The 16,550-nt window shown below is 41.5% G+C and overlaps 1 pseudogene; it reads left to right on the top strand.

Annotated features, from left to right (window-relative positions):
* Positions 1–12,970: 12,970 nt before the first annotated feature.
* On the top strand, positions 12,971–13,937 carry LOC100940630 (annotated as a pseudogene).
* Positions 13,938–16,550: the final 2,613 nt, after the last annotated feature.

Genomic DNA, 16,550 nt, shown 5'->3' with positions numbered 1-16,550 from the left:
ATGCCCTTCTATTCCTGGTCCTGTTTTAATTCTCTCCTTTATATTTCTCTGGGAATTTTAGGATATTTTCTTCATTCCTGGTGCTTTAAAATTTTACTTTGACAAACCCTAACATGACTTTTTTCCTAGTTACAGGTTATAGCATTTTTATACTTTTTCACATGTCTAGGAATTTTTTTATTGGAAAACAGATATTGTGAATTTTATACTTTTGAATGCTGTTTTGTTCTATTTCTTTTGAAGTTGTTGGCATTTGTTCTGGAAAGCAGTTAAGTTATTCTCAGGTTAACTGGATCCTTTTGAGGCTTGTTCTTCACCTCTTTTAGAGTGGATCTAGAGTAAACTTTCCTCAAGGGTTGATTTAGTTTTAATACATAGCACTGCTCTTGTTACTACTGAATGGTCACGTATTCATCTGCTCTAACTTGTGGGAATTTGAATGGGTTCAGCCTCATGTGATCTCTGGGAATATTTTGGTTTACAGCTTCCCAATAACTGCTCTTTCCCTAGCAGTTGTTCCTTCCCAGCCTCTCAGAGTTTTACCCTATGCCAGTGCCAAGGACTCAAGGTGACCTTTATGGAAATTTCTGGAACTCTTCTCTTTTGCTCCCCTCTCAGGCCTTTGCCCTACAAATTCCAGCATATACTCGCACTCTCTCCCTCTCTCTCTCTTTCTCTCTCTCTCTCTCTCTCTCTCTCTATGTGTGTGTGTCCTCCCTCCACTCCAATTCAGCAAGACTGCCAATCTCTTTGGAGGTTCTCCTCTCTCTGCTTCAATCCAGAAATAATATCGAGGCATAAGCTTGAGCAATAATAGGACTCCATTTGTTTTTCTTCTCTCAGGGGTCACAGTCCTGTTCTTTCTATTGTACAATGTCCGAAAATTGTTGTTATAATTTGGTCTATTTTCTAGTTGTTTTTGGCATAAAGGCAATTCTGGGTTTAATTAGTCCCTCTTGACCAGAGTAAGAAGTTTAATGTAACATTTTAAAACTCAATCTTTGGGCACTTGTTGTTCATTTTCAGTTTACAAAAATACGTCTTCCAAATCTGAGAAATTCCTATTTATTCTTTGATGATTTTTTTTCCCTTCTGTTTTCCCTACTCTCATTTTCAGAGACTTCCATTAGTTGGATATTAAAAATTATAAGTGCTCTTTTCATTTTCTTGCCTTTGGTCTTCTATTTTCTATTTCCTTATTTTTTATTCTGCCTTCTGGAGATTTCTTCAATTTTATCTTTCTAGTTAAGTTTTTATTGGTAACCCACATTTATTTCTAAAAGATTTTATTTTCTGAATGTTCTTTTTTTATAGTATTTTGTTCTTATCTTATGGTTGAGTAAAAGAATGTTGAATGGCCATTCTAGAATAATATTTCTTCCTTTGACAGGGTCATTATCTTATTCATTTTTGTATATTCAGTACCAAGCATAGTGCCTGGGCAAATGTCAATTAAATTGTTGAATATCTATGTATAGAGGAGGAGAAATAACAGCAGAATACAAACAGATCTGGCTTGGAGACCAGACTTAGCCACTTACTAGTTGTGAAGATCTTAATCTCTTGATCAAGTCATTCATTTTTTTTCTCTGTAAGTCCCAGTTTTTTCATTGATATAACATATTATACCCTGCCCTGACTCGCTCCCATGACTGCTATGAACATCAAGTGAGATTCTAAGGGAAACACAAAAGGCAAAAATCTCATCAGAGGAAATTACCCAATTTCAAGAGAATTCTTTAATCACCCATTAAGCATATCATACATGGTTGTTTTATTTATATAGCTTTGAATAATTACTCCTTACAGAAAAATTTGAAAACCACTGAGCTGCATTTAAAGAAATAAGAGCAAAATCTATGTGTAAATGTAGGAATTTTCATGAGCATTTATATATTGTACTTTTCAGATATTATCAAATTTCTAGGGCAGGACTTTTCATTTCTATTGACATTTGAGACCAGAGAATTCTTTGTTGTGGAGGATTCTCCTGTGCATTGGAGAATGTTTATCAACATTCATGGCCTTGACTCACTAGGTGCCCATAGAAACCTTCTTCCTTGACCTCCCATCCTCACAGTTGTGACAACCAAAAGTATCTTCAGAAATTGTCAAACGCTCCCCCCATCACAGCAATGAGGGTGTAGGGGAGCAAAATCATTCTGACGAGAACCACTGCCCTGGAGTGAGCGGGAACTAGATTTTCTAAAGTATTCCCTGGCTGCCTGCACACATATTTCATTCTTCTTTAATATCAAGTCTCTGAAAACTTATTACATGTTAATATGTAAATGTCTGTTTGTTGTTCTTAGGATTAAGTGGCGCAATGTATGCAAAAAAGTCTAGCACAGGGCAAAGCACAGTGGTAGATATTTTTCTAGCTTTGAATCTAAACCTGGCATGGTCAGACCCATGGGTACATCGTTTTTGAAAAACAACAGAGAAGAACATATTACCTACCAGTACTACAGTTTTTCCAGGCAGGCCTTTTGTTTGTTTATTTTGTTTACAACAGAGCTTTGCTCTGTCACCCAGGGCTAGAGTGCCATGGCCTCAGCCTAGCTCACATCCACCTCAAACTCTTGGGTTCAAGCAGTCCTCCTGCCATGGCCTCCCAAGTACTTGAGATTATAGGTGCTGCCACAAAACCCAACTAATTTTTCTATGTTTAGTAGAGATGGGGTCTGGTTCTTGCTCAGGCTGGTCTTGAACACCTGAGCTCAAGTAATCCTCCTGCCTCAACCTCCCAGAGGTCTAGGATTACAGGCATGAGCCACCATACCTAGAAGGCTGGTATTTCTTTTTTTTTTTTTTTTTTTTTTTTTTGAGACAGAGCCTCAAGCTGTCCCCCTGGGTAGAGTGCTGTGGTGGCATTACAGCTCACAGCAACCTCCAACTCCTGAGCTTAAGCGAGTCTCCCGCCTCCGCCTCCCAAGTAGCTGGGACCACAGGCGCCCGCCACAATGCCCAGCTATTTTTTGGTTGCAGCCATCATTGTTGTTTTTGGCGGGTCCAGGCTGGGGATTCGAACCTGCCACCTTGGGTGTACGTGGCTGGCGCCTTAGCCGGTTGAGCTATAGGCACCGAGCCGAGGCTGGTATTTCTTATCAGGGCCTCCTGGATGCCATTGGGTACTGCTTCTGCCCTGTGTCACAGGTCTCATGCTTTGAGGATGCAGTGTTTAAACTGACATGTAAATTAAATGCACTTATCATGCAACTACAAGCCATGGGAAAGTTCTATGTATTCATTACTATTTGCAGCTCCCAAGCTTCTGCTCCACCACCTTCCCATCTTCCTGGACCTCCTCAGTCCAGTGAGGGTTCACTTCAAGATCTTCAAATTTCCCAGCTCTGCCTTTGTTCTTCCTTGGTAACTAATTGCTGTAACTGTTATGTCACTCTTCTGTTTTCTTTTTACTTTCCATGACCTAAGATTTAGATTGAAAGCTCCCAGGTGAGAGGGGACATTCCTGATATGTCTTCCTATCTCTAGAAGTGCCTATCATATGCTTTGTTTTCATAGATGCTCAAAAATCATTTTAGAGATTTTTAGTGGTTTTTTAATGTCTGCAAACTTTTTGACATCATCAAAAGTGGAGTCAGGCTGGGTAGAGTGGCTCAGGCCTGTAATCCTAGCACTTTGAGAGGCCAAGGTGGGAGGATCACTTAAAGCCAGGGGTTAGAGACCAGTCTGGGTAATAGCAAGAACCCCTGTCTTCAGAAGAAAATGTTTAAATTAGCTGGACATGATGGCACACAGCAGTGATCTCAGCTACTCAAAAGGCTGAGCCCTCTTGAGCCCTGGACTTTGAGGTTGCAGTGAGATATGATAAAGCCACTGTACTCCAGCCTGGGCAACAGAGTAAATGACAATCTCAAAAAAAAAAATTAAGTCAAATGCCATTGCCCTTGAATGTAGGCCAGCTTAGTGATTCTTATTTAACAAACAGAAGGCAGAAGAAGTGATATGTTGTCAGTGTGTGTCTTCGAAGACTGGGAGCACCAGGCTCTCCCTTGGAACATGTACCTTGAAGCTCTGAGCTGATACAGAAGAAGTTTGCTACCTTGAAGACACCACAAACGGAAGCCTCATAGAAATAGGACCCCAACAGAATTGAGACCCAGAAAGAAATTCATGAATTTATCCTTAAGCTATTTTCAACAAAGGTGCCAAGAACACGCAATGGGGAAAGGACAGTATCTTCAATGAATAGTTTTAAATCCTTTTTATAAATAGTTAAAGAAGAAAAACAAATAAATATATAAATAGGTTTGGGGGAAACTGGACATCCACATGCAGAAAAATGAAATGAGACCCTTCTCTCACACCACAGACAAAATCTGCTCAAAATGGATCAAAGATATAAACACAGAATCTGCAACTGTAAAACCCCTAAAGAAAAAGTAGGGAAAATCTCCAAGACAATGATCTAGGCAACAATTGTTTTGATGGGATCCCCAAAGCATAGGCAACTAAAGCAAAAATAGACAAATGGGATTATATCAAACCGAAAAGCTTTTACATAGCAAAAGAAACAATTAACAGTGAAGAGACAACCTACAGAATGGGAGAAAATACCTGCAAACCATACATGTGATGAGTTTAATATCGAAAAATACATATATAAGGAACTTGATACAATAGCAAGAAAACAACCCAATTTTTAAATGGGAAAAGAACCTTAATAGATATTTCTCAAAAGAAGATGTACAAACGGTTTATAGTTACATGAAAAAATGTTTAGTATCACTAATCATCAGGAGAATGAAAATTAAAACCACAGTGAGCTATCACTTCACTCCTGTTAGAATGACTATCATCAAAAAGATGAAAGTATGTGGAGAAAGGGAACCCTTGCACACTATTGATGAGTATGAAAATTAGTACAGTCATTCTAGGAAAAAAAAGGAGGTTAACTCAAGACATCAAAAATAGGGAGGGGGGAATGGGTGGAGGGAGGGGGTTTAGAGGGATCACTTCTGAGGTTTATCTTATAGGGGTACAGGTGAATCTTTCTAAGAGTAGAATGTGAACGTTTTAAAGCAATAACTGAGAAAATGACATGGAGGCTGTGTTGACCAGTTTGATGGAAGTATTTCAGATTGCATGTGAAAACCCCACACTGTACCCGAGAAGTGCATTAATGTACATAGTTACCATTCAATAAAAAAAAAGACATCAAAAATAGAACTACCACGTGATCCAGCAATCTCACTATTGAATATATAGCCAAAGGAAATGAACCCAGTGTGTCAAAAAGATATCTACACTCCTATGTTCATTGCAACATTATTTGCAAGAGCCAAGATACAGAAGCAAGGCTCAACACCTGCAGCTCAAGCAGCTAGGGCTCCAGCCAAATACACCAGAGATGGCAGGTTTGAGTCCAGCCCTGGCCTGCCAAACAGCAATGACAACTATAGGCAAAAAATAGCTGGGTGTTGTGGCAGGCACCTATAGCTCCAGCTACGTGGGAGGCTGAGGCAGAGAATCGCTTAAGCCCAAAAGAATTTGAGGTTGCTGTGAGCTGCGATGCTACAGTACTCTATGGAGGCTGACATAGTGAGTCTCTGTCTCAAAAATAATAATAATGGCTCGGCGCCTGTGGCTCAAGTGGCTAAGTCACCAGCCACATACACCTAAGGTGGCGGGTTCGAATCCCCAGCCCGGGCCCGCCAAACAACAATGATGGCTGCAACCAAAAAATGGCCAGGCATTGTGGTGGGTGCCTGTGGTCCCAGCTACTTGGGAGGCTGAGGCAGGAGACTCGCTTGGGCCCAGGAGTTGGAGGTTGCTGTGAGCGTGATGCCATGGCACTCTACCCAGGGGGATAGCCTGAGGCTCCGTCTCAAAAAATAATAATAATAATAATACAGAAGCAAGTGTCCATCAACAGTTGATACAGAATCAACTGTCCATCAAAGGTTAAAGAAAATGTGACATATATACACAATGGAATACTACTCAGCCTTAAAAAAGAGGGAACTCCTTCTTATTCCTATGCATCACAAGAATGGAGAAGCATGAATCCTATGTATTCAATTTTGATATGAGGACAATTAATGACAATTAATGACACAGTTGGGAGTGGGGAAAGGGGAGAGCAGAAAGAGAGAGAGAAGGAGGGAGGAGTGCGAGACAGGAAGAGCAGAGAGAGGGAAGGAGGGAGGGGTGTGGGGGGTCTCAGTGTGATGACACATCTTATACCCTCAATGAATCCCCAACAATAAAAAGAAAAGGTATTATATAATTTTTTTAAAAATAAAAGAGATTATGTATTAAAAAAAAAAAAAAAAAGAAGGAAACTCTGTCATGTGCAACAACATGGATGACCCTGGAGGACATTATCTTATGTGAAATAAGCCAGGCACAGAAGACAAACATCTCACTTGTATGTGGAAGCTAAAAAACATTTATAGAAGCAGAGAGTAGGATGCTGCTTACCTGGGCCTGGGGGTGGGAGGAGAATTGGAGAGATGTGATCAAGGGATACAAAATTTTAGTTGGATAAGAGAAGTTCATGAGATCTATTGTACAACATGGTGACTATAGTTAATAATAATATATTGTATTTTTGAAAATCACTGAGCAAATAGATTTTAGGAGTTCTTACTGCAAACAATAAGTATATGAGGCAATGAACATATTAATTAGTTCAATTTAGCCATTCCATAATGGATTCATGTTTTAAAACATCATGTTTATATATATAATTTTTATTTAAATTAGAAAGAAAGACACCCAAGAAACCCCAGTTGTACTAGCCTCAGCTATTTTAGTCTTCCCAGTACTAATCTTAAGATATGTGAAAGAATAAGCCTTCATATGATTCTAACCCTAGCCTTCAAACGACCCCAACTGACATCCCAACTGTCCCCTCTGAGTCCTGCCCAATTTGTATATTCATAAGCAAAATAAATATTGTTGGTTTAAGCCACTAGGATGTGGGTGCTTTGTTATATACTGTTAGATAACCAGAAGACATCGTATCCACTGGCAAGGAGCTCTGAAATATCTGACCAAAAACATTTCTTATTTCAAATACACTCTAGAAGCTAAAAGGTGAATGGTTAAGGTCACTCTAATTGCACCATCTTTCTTGGCTAGTTCCCTATCTCAGCTTTCGAAAGAAGTAGTGTTACCTTGACAACGAAGACCATCCAGAAATCTCTGGGTTGACATAATATTAACCCCCACATCCCAGCTTCCTGGGGATTTATATTTTCCTTTTCCAGTCCACACTTTTGTGTGTATGCCAGGTGTTTTCAGCACACAATGGGTTCAATGGCATTAATGATGAAATGTGACTTTTTGCTAGACAAAAGTGGAATACTTGTCCTTTATTCCTTACCAATTGAACTGCAGAGATGAAATCATTAAAATCTTCTAAGAAATTCTACACAGCAATCAGACTCATTTTTGTTCAGAATTATAAGTGCCCAAATGCAGAGACTGTTGCTGGAGTCCAGTCCTGCTAGGATGGGCTCACTGCTATGTGCTGGGGCTACTATGATGTGCTGGTCCATGCTACCCATACTGACACTCTCAGTGATCCCTGAGCCCTCTTTTGGATGTAATTTTTTTTCAAGTTTCTTATTTAAAATCCAAATTTCTCTGGCCTTCATGAGCAATTTACCAGGAATTAAACTAAGACAACTTAAAAAATGTAAACTGATGTCAGATGTTAGATTCATCTAAAAATCCAGCAAAATCAGAACATTGCATTTTAATCACTTGGCAGGTGGTCTGTGATCATGATGAATTTCTTACTCTGGTTGACACATTTTCAGATGTTAATGTCCTCTCAAGGAATAAACTGTGTTCTAATGATTGAAATAATGGCTTCGAAGGTGAGCATTCAGCTTATTATGGCTTCAAATCTTGGCACTGTGCAGGAAGAGGTGTTAGGTTATGCACTCAACAGAGAAATAATTATGATCACATAATGAAAAGGAAGAGGCTTTCAAACAGGGATAATGAAGAGGACCCAAGCCATGAGGAAAAGAGATTCCTTAGGACAGAACTATCCTTAATCAAGAGCAGCACAATTGAAGGCACTAGATCAAGTTCCCTCAAAATTGCACAGTTCACACTCACCAGGCTCCAGATTGTGATTCCATTTTCTTTAACCCCAAAGAAAAGATAATCAGAGAGATTTTTTTCTTATAAAAACTCAATTTTCTTTCAGCCTAATATAGAATCCAGAAAGACCTGAAATGTGATAGTAATAGAGGGCGTTCCCAGCTTTTTCAACTCTCTAGAACAGAGGTTCTCAATCTGTGGGTCACGACCCACAGGAACTGTATTAAAGGGTCGCGGCAAGAGGAAGGTTGAGAACCACTGTTCTAGAAGGAAAAGAGAATGGACAACCTTCTGGTGACCAAACACACTTCCACCTGTAGACTGATTGGTAGAATTTGTTTGAAAACAACTAAAAAATAGCTTTCAGTAACAGGAGAAAGGAATTGGAACTATTATCCTAAAAGGAATTGTCAGACTCTTGTGCCATTGTTTCTTCAAGCCATAGCTGATAGAATTTTCCCACCCTCTTGGCCTTGCAGTTCCTAAACCCACATAAGTTACTGTGTTAGGAAAACGTGTGTCCCAGTGCATTCAGGCTGCCATAACCAAACATCTTAGACCAGGTAGCTTAGAGACAGCAGAAATTTATTTTTCATAGTTCTGGAGGCTGGGAAGTCTATGACCAAGGCTCTGACAGATTTGGAGGCGTTGCGGGCCCACATCTTGGTTCATAGGGCCTTCTTCCCAGGTCCTCACAAGGTGGAAGGGGACAAGCGGTTTTTCTTGAGCCTCTTCTGAAAGAGCACTAAGCCCATTCCTGAGGGCTCTGCCCTTATGACCTAATCACCTTCCCAAACCCCCAATTCCCAATACTACTGCCTTGGGGGTTAGCATTTCAACATATGGATTTGGGGAGGACACGAACATTCAGCCCATAGTAACATGCTTCACCGTGGAAGTGTCATCAGTACACTGTTAGCCACACTTTTAATAATGTAGCCAATGCAGAAAATCTCTTTTTCTTGAAATGAGCATAATGTGAATCATATAGGTACAAAACTTCAGTTGAGTGACATTAGAAAGAAAAGTAAGGAATAACTGGTCACCCTACTCCAAAATTTTGTTTTGGGCCTGAGCAAAGGCAATCCTCCAACAAGCCTTATGTATAAGTTTTCTACGCTCATAACAAAGGACAAAAAAAGCTTAGTGTCTTAAAACAACACCCATTTAAAAAAAAATTCAGGGCGGTGCCTGTGGCTCAAAGGAGTAGGGCGCTGGCCCCATACACCAGAGGTAGTGGGTTCAAACCCAGCCCTGGCCAAAATCTGCAAAAAATTTAATTGTAGGATATTACAGGGGTATACACATCTTGATAACATAATTTGCCTTATACAGGTTGAGTCAAAGTTATAAGCATGCCCTTCACTCAGACGGTGAGCATTATACTCATTAGGTGTGAACTTGCCCATCCTCTTGTCCTGTGTCCTCAACTAGTTACTGTACTCAACAAGGTACAGCTGGAGAGTGCTTCATCAGTCCAGGGAATTCTCATGCAGCTCATAATGGGAGTTTTGTGCCACTGTTCTCAGGACACAGGATCACAGAGGGAATGAGAGAATTAATGGCAAGAATTTAAAACTGAACAGAGGGCAACCGTGTGCCATGTTTAGGGATCTGCCACTTTACTTCACTCCCATGTGTTCCCCACTTGAAAGCCACCTCCTGTTCTGGTGCAATTGGGACGCATGTGTTGCCAATTAAGTAATTTCTTCTGGATTAGAAATCCAAATTGCATTGTTTTCAACCCAAATAGCCAACTCTCAATTATTCTGCCAACCAAAGAACCTTGTAGTTCTTCAAATATCTTTCACCTTTGGCCATTGTTTTCTTAGCTATTAACAAACTACTTTTGGATCTTTTGATTTTGATTAAAATTGCTTAAGTCAGAATAATTATAAAGCAGAAAAAATTGAAATCCAATTGCCCTTGAAATTGCTTTGAAATCAGAGCACAGCACTGGTGAGAGAACATGATTTCACTGAATGTTAAGACCACCACACAGGACCTCCAGGCTGGTCCACTCATTCCCAGAATCTTCTTGATTATACATAATAGCCATTGTATTTCCAGAAGCCACGAGTAATATGCCTTCTGATGGTAAAAGTGCAGGGTTCTTGCTTTAAATCTTGGGTCTGCAGCTTACCAGCCATGAGGCCATGGGCAAGTTTGTTAACCTCTCTGTGCCTCAGTTTCCTCTTCTGTAAACTAGAGATAAGAACATGTACCTCCTACAGTTGTTGTAAGGATTGGATGTTTTTCATCGTCTTCTAAAAGCCTGTAACTCATCACAGAGCTGTTTGAAAGCCACTGAGGCTGCTCTGTATTGAGATAAACAGCCAGAAATGCCTGGGAGTTTGTGTTCCCCCCATTCCGCCACCAACCTGGCAGGGAAGCTCTCGGCCAGCAACTGGCTTAGGTAGGAATATGAAAGCCCAGTGCCATTGCGGTGAGTGGAGACACACTCTGTGACACTAAGATGCCAGAGCTCCCCATTCGATCACAGTGAGACTGGGATTCACCGGAAATCACACCCTGGCTTGGTTTCTTCTCTTCCCCTATCCTGCCTCTTCCAGTTCCCTGGGCAAAATCCCACATAAATCCCCTACACACAAATCCTCTTCTCAGCATCTGGAAATCCAACCTGAGACAGGCACTTACTGTAATTCTCACCTAGTAAGCATTTCATGAATGTTAGTCTTCATTATGTGTGTTGCCAGTAGCCACTAGGAATTCAGTGACACTTTAAAATGAACCTGCATCTTATAAGTCACAGCCACTTGTAAATGCATTTGAAAAATAATTACATACACGCAAGACTCTATGTGTTCAGCCTGGGGGCTGCTGGACGGTCTGGGCACACTACAATAATTCTACTGTTCTCCATGACCCACATTTGGGAAACTTTCAAACAAGTCCTTTATTTCACTGAAAATAAAACCAAGGATGGGCTATGTCTATGCGAGCAGTCCCAGGTCCGGGACAAGTGAGTGGTGAGCAGAATCCAGAGCCCAGGACTCCCTCCCAGCTCTGTTCTTTTTGTTTGACCCTCTGTGCACTCACTGAATCAGAAAGGATATTGTCAACAGTGTTTCTTGGAAGTAAACTAAGGGGCTATAACATAGTCTGTCTCAAAACTTTCACACTGGCCTATGTGTATTATAAAGGGATGTTTTGCTCAAATGGATTCAGAAAATCTAAAGTTTAATTTCTAGGGCAATTCTCAGAGCCTTTAAAATCTAATGAGCACTGGAAAGTTCCAACAGGATCCCTCCTGTCCAGTATACGGCATTCCCCCAACACAGCTGCTACAACCATAGAATTTGATTGTGTTTGTTCCCCCTCCTTTTCTGTACCTCGCTGGTCCTCAAAGTGTGGTCTACAACCCACTTTCAGGGATACACAAGGTCAAAACTATTTTCATAATAACAGTGGGACCTGACTTGTCTGCTTTACTCTGTCGATGCTCACGCTGATCGTGCAAATGCAAAGCGGGAGGAAAACTGCTGGTGCCGGAGCAGATAGGGAGGGTCAAGGCCAGGGCACCACACTGTTCTAGTGGTCATTCTGTCCTGCGCCACTGCATGTTCGCAAGGGAGGAAAAGGGGCCAGTTTTACCTAATGGCCTTAAAGAAGCAATAAAAAGTATGAATTTCACAAAGTCACCATCTTTGAATGTAGCCATCTTTAATATGCTGGGTGACTACACGGGAAACATTCGTAAAGCCCTTCTGCTGCACACCACAAGGTGACAGAGGTCTCTAGGAAATCCTCTGGTGCGATGCTTTGAGTTGTGGGCTGAGCACCCTCTTTTTTTTTTTTTCAATGGGACAACATTTTACATAGCTAACAGACAGACTACGGTTATTCATATTTAGGCATTTATTTGGCAGATATTTTCTCACAAATGAAATGAACTTATCTCTACAAGGAAAATAAGTGAAGTACTTAAGGCCAATTATAATATTGGAAATTCCAAGCAAAAGTTAGAATTTGGGACCATGAGTTTGACAGCTTAGGGACTCTCAACGGACTAAGTGGTGATATTAACACATTGGATACTTTCATAGGATACAAAATGAAGTATGTCAACATTTAGAAGATCTGCATAATTTAATAAACTGTTATTTTCTAAATGATGAATGGGTGATGTTATAAAATCTTACATGGGTATAAGACCCATTCAAAGTGCAGTTTAGAACAGTGGTTTTAATATAACAAGTATAAAATGTTCATTGCCATAATTTCAGGCTTTACATGCAACCTCTTAGAAATTACCACTTGTCGAGATTTGTGGCAGCAGAGTTTCTAGAATGCCTCTAAACATCTGAAAAGTCTATGAAAACGCTCTTCCCTTTTCTAACTACATACCTGTCTAGGGCTAGAGTTTCTTCACTTCCTTCAACCAAAGCAACATACGGCAACAGACTGAATACAGAGGCAGATTTAAGAACCCAGCTGCTACCATCAATCCAGACATTGATGAAACTTACGAAGTGTATACCAAAGCCACTCTGAGTCTTACTGTTTTGTTTTTCTTCTTTTTTTTTTTTTTGAAAGTATAGACCTTTTTTTTTCAACTAACAAAAAGAATCTCTTATCTTGTAGTGGTTTCAACATTGATAATTTTAATTAATTAATAAATATTTTTAACATTTCTCATTTTAATTTTTATATCAGGAATTGACAAACTGCTCTGCAAAGAACAGATAATATTTTAGGCTTCACATCTTGTTACAACTCCTTAACTCTACCACCGTACAATGAAAGCAGCCATAAACAGTATGTAAGTGAAGGGCTTACATACTGGCTGGCTGTATTCCAATAAAACTTTATTTACCGGCCATTTTGGGAGCATCTTCATGGTGTCGACCTTTTCTTCCCAACTATGGAGAATGCAAAAGGCAACGAGTGGAACTCCATGGAGAAGGCCAGAAAAGAGTGTGGGAATTACAGTATTGACCACACAGCAACAGAAACTTGCTTGGTAGAGGACCAGCAAACTGCAAGTCAACAGAATGTCCTTGCTATACCAGGAACCTCAGCAATGAGGACAAAATGAAAAAAATCTGTCAAGGATGACAAAGAGTTCTTCTGCCCCAAAAAGAAAGTAGAACATAGTGACATGCCAAAACCTCAGAGGAAGGTGCCACCTATTCCTCCAATACCCAACGAACTGCCACCAGTTAATCTGCTTCACTGGGACAACATATGGGTCTGGTGCCAGCAATAACACCTGAGCACCAAAGGCCAGAAACTGGAGGTATATAAGCGTCTATGCACACACACTTTTCCAAATCAAAAGGATTTTCCGAGCACAGCAAAAGAGGCCAAGATCAGAAAACACTTAAAAAAAAGTTAAATGTGGAAAAGAAAGCAATTTCCCCAGAATGTTCTGCACAAAGGATGTATTCTCAGGGGACTGATCCTCCTGTAGTAGTTCTCGCTCCTGGATTAGGTTCTCCCCCTGAAGAAGGGGGTTTGCCTTTCTTGAAGTCTGCCTCTCTTCTTAAGGGAGTTAATACAGTTGTTGTGACAACTTCTGCCTCCTGGGCCAGAATTGCAGCAAGGGCTGGGTCATCCACGGAGGCAGTGGAATCTCCCCAGAAGGACTGCGATGTAAGATGGTATGTGGTCCATGGGAAGAGTCTCCCTGCAGACACAGGTGGTTGGGTTCACCTGCAAGTTCATGCAGGACAAGCCTGGGTTCCTGAAAAGAAGGCAGGGCAAGTGAGCACATTCTTCCTGCTTTCAGCCTGCATTCCCCTCCACACACACATCTTGAAGATAACATGTTGTGCCCCACATGCGTCCACAGGAACAAGGCCTTAATAAAAAGTCTCCGGTGGGAATGAAGCACTGAAAATGGGGCATATACCTCTCTATGATTAGAAATGATGGCAGAAATGCTCAACAGTCAATTCCATGGTGCTACTGGGAGCTGAACGCTGGTCCTCGTCACGTGTGTTCACAGGCTATGATGCAGACTGGTGGGTAGCAGATGCCATCCTCAGACCCCTGGTGGGACCTGCTGCTCCATGGGTCAGAATATAGAGACAGTTAAAAAGGGAAAATATTCACAAATTTGTAAGAAAAATATTATTCATATTCAAAACTTTCTTAATACTCTGAGGCTTCTGTGGTTTGACTCAAGGATAAAAACAACAGGCACTTTGACAGGGAATTTTATATAGCAAGGAATTTTCTCCCCTCCTATGAAGATACAAAAAACACTAGAAGTGGTGGAGTTGGAAAATTTGCAAAACTTGTTTTATATACTTAGTAGATGTGGGAAAGATAGTTTTGTGAACTTACAGTGTTCCCTTCGAAGTATGTTGGTTGTTAGTGGTCAGACTTTTTCATCATAATAAATAAACGTTTTATTTTTATCAAAAAAAAAACTTCATTTACCAAAAAACCTTATTTACCAGACTCCTGTTTTATATGATAATCATCACCAGGAGTAGCCAAGTTAAACAAAAGCTCTTTTGAGTCCTCAATAATTGGTAAAGTGTTCCTGTCACCAAAAAGGTTGAAAATCATCATTCTATCCTAAGTTTGAGCACTTTGTCATCTTCAAATAGAATTTCAGGCAGAAAGGCCAGAGGAAGTATATAGACTGGGTTGGGAGCCCCTCCTCCAGGGGCGTCAGCCTGCCCTGGCTCCTGGGGAAGGGAAGATCCCAAACACCAGGTGGACTCCACCTTGACATTCCCAGACACCTCTGGAACCTACTTCATCCAGAAAAAAAGACGGCATTTTATCCCCCACAGCCATCACACTGCCGTGAGCCCATCCCAATGAACAAATACACGAAATCAACCAAATACCCTTCTTCTCTAAGACAAAAGTCAGGAGACACCAAAGCACCTGGTAGAGTAACCTCTAACCAGCCCCAGGAAGACAACAGAGGGTGATCCTGCCTGGTGTGAGAGTCGCCTACACGGAGGTGAGGCCACACAGTCCTCACACAGACAAGAGATTTCAGACCCAGATTGTGCACTGAGGATTACAGACTGCTCAGAGCATGCCAGTTACAGCAGGCTCATTGGGCTTGGCAAAGGGCTGGCTCCTTGGCCCTGGACTATTGTTGTACATTTTAATTCAGGAGCAGAGCCACGCCTGCAAATCCTGTGACAAATGACATTTTATTAACTTTGCAGAGTGCCAAATCATTTCCTGGCTTCTAACACAACCTGACATCATAGAGGCTATTCAACCATTGGTAGAATGTCCGAACATTTCAAGGAATGAGCACTTCTTAATTTGTTAATGAGTTCTGTATCAGAATGGAAGCCTATCCTCAGAGACCCACAGAGCAGCGCCCCGCACCGTCTCGCCGGCTGGTCTTCCTGCCTTGCCTGTGTTTTTCCTTCTAGTGACGCTCGTGTGGCAAGCAGAGTCTTCTGGTGCTTCTCACACAGTTGGCTCTCCTGTCCACCAACCTTCTGGGTGTTTTTCTTTCACTCTCTTGATGATTTTTACTGGATCGACACATCAAGCTGTGAGGTTTTACAAACATGAAATGTCAATGCAAACACGGATCTATCCAAAATAGCAGCACTCCACTCTGCCAATGGCAAGCATCACCACCCCCACATCCACATTTCCTCAGTTGAAAAAGAGATCCAGTGGGCCCTTCTTGTCAGAATTCCGTAGACTCACTGAGTCATGGTACACAGGGGCTCCAGTGTTGTCCTTGCTCTTAACAGCACTGAGCTTGTCAGAGAAGCAGAGAAAACAAAGTGGGCACATACAAAGCAATGACTATCCAGTTGTTAAGGGACAGACCAGAGGCCATCATCTGCATACAGTGAATGTAATCACCCTCAAGATGACAGAGAATAGTTGTTTTTTGTTTGGGGGGGATTTTTGAGACAGAGTCTCACTTAGTTGCCCTGGGTAGAGTGCCCTGGCATTGTAACTCACAGCAACCTCAAACTCTTGGGCTTAAGTGATTCTCTTGCCTCAGCCTCCCAAGTAGCTGGGACTACAGGCGCCTGCCACAACACCCGGCTATTTTTAGAGACAGGGTCTTGCTCTGGCTCAAGCAATTCACCTGCCTCAGCCTCCGAGAGTACTAGGATTACAGGTGTGAGATAGTCTTGAAAGGTGAGGGAAACTTACCTTCCTTGGAGCAGAGCATTGGTGCTGTGGTACCTCAGCAGGGCCTTGCTCTCTGGTCCCAGTGTTGACATCCTGGGTACTACACAGAGGTCTGAGTCACAGGGAGAGGTAGTCTTCTTTTAGGGTCTGATGTCAGGGCCTCCTAGGCAACCAGGAAAAGGCAAGGCCCCCTCCTGAGTATTAGAACCCAGAAGGAGCCCATGACCAGAGGCTGAAGCATTCCTCTTCTACCCAAAGCAAGTGGAATAGAGAAACGCTAGCCCTGAGTCTAAATTAAGTAAGGGTCCTTTATTGATCAGCCGGGCCAAGAGCAGATTCACACCTCAAAGTCTCTCGACCCC

Source organism: Otolemur garnettii, unplaced genomic scaffold, assembly GCF_000181295.1.
Source record: "Otolemur garnettii isolate 467f Iridium unplaced genomic scaffold, OtoGar3 scaffold00068, whole genome shotgun sequence".
NCBI lineage: Eukaryota > Metazoa > Chordata > Mammalia > Primates > Galagidae > Otolemur > Otolemur garnettii.
Note: the sequence above shows the minus strand (reverse complement) of the source record. Positions and strands in the feature narration are given on the sequence as shown.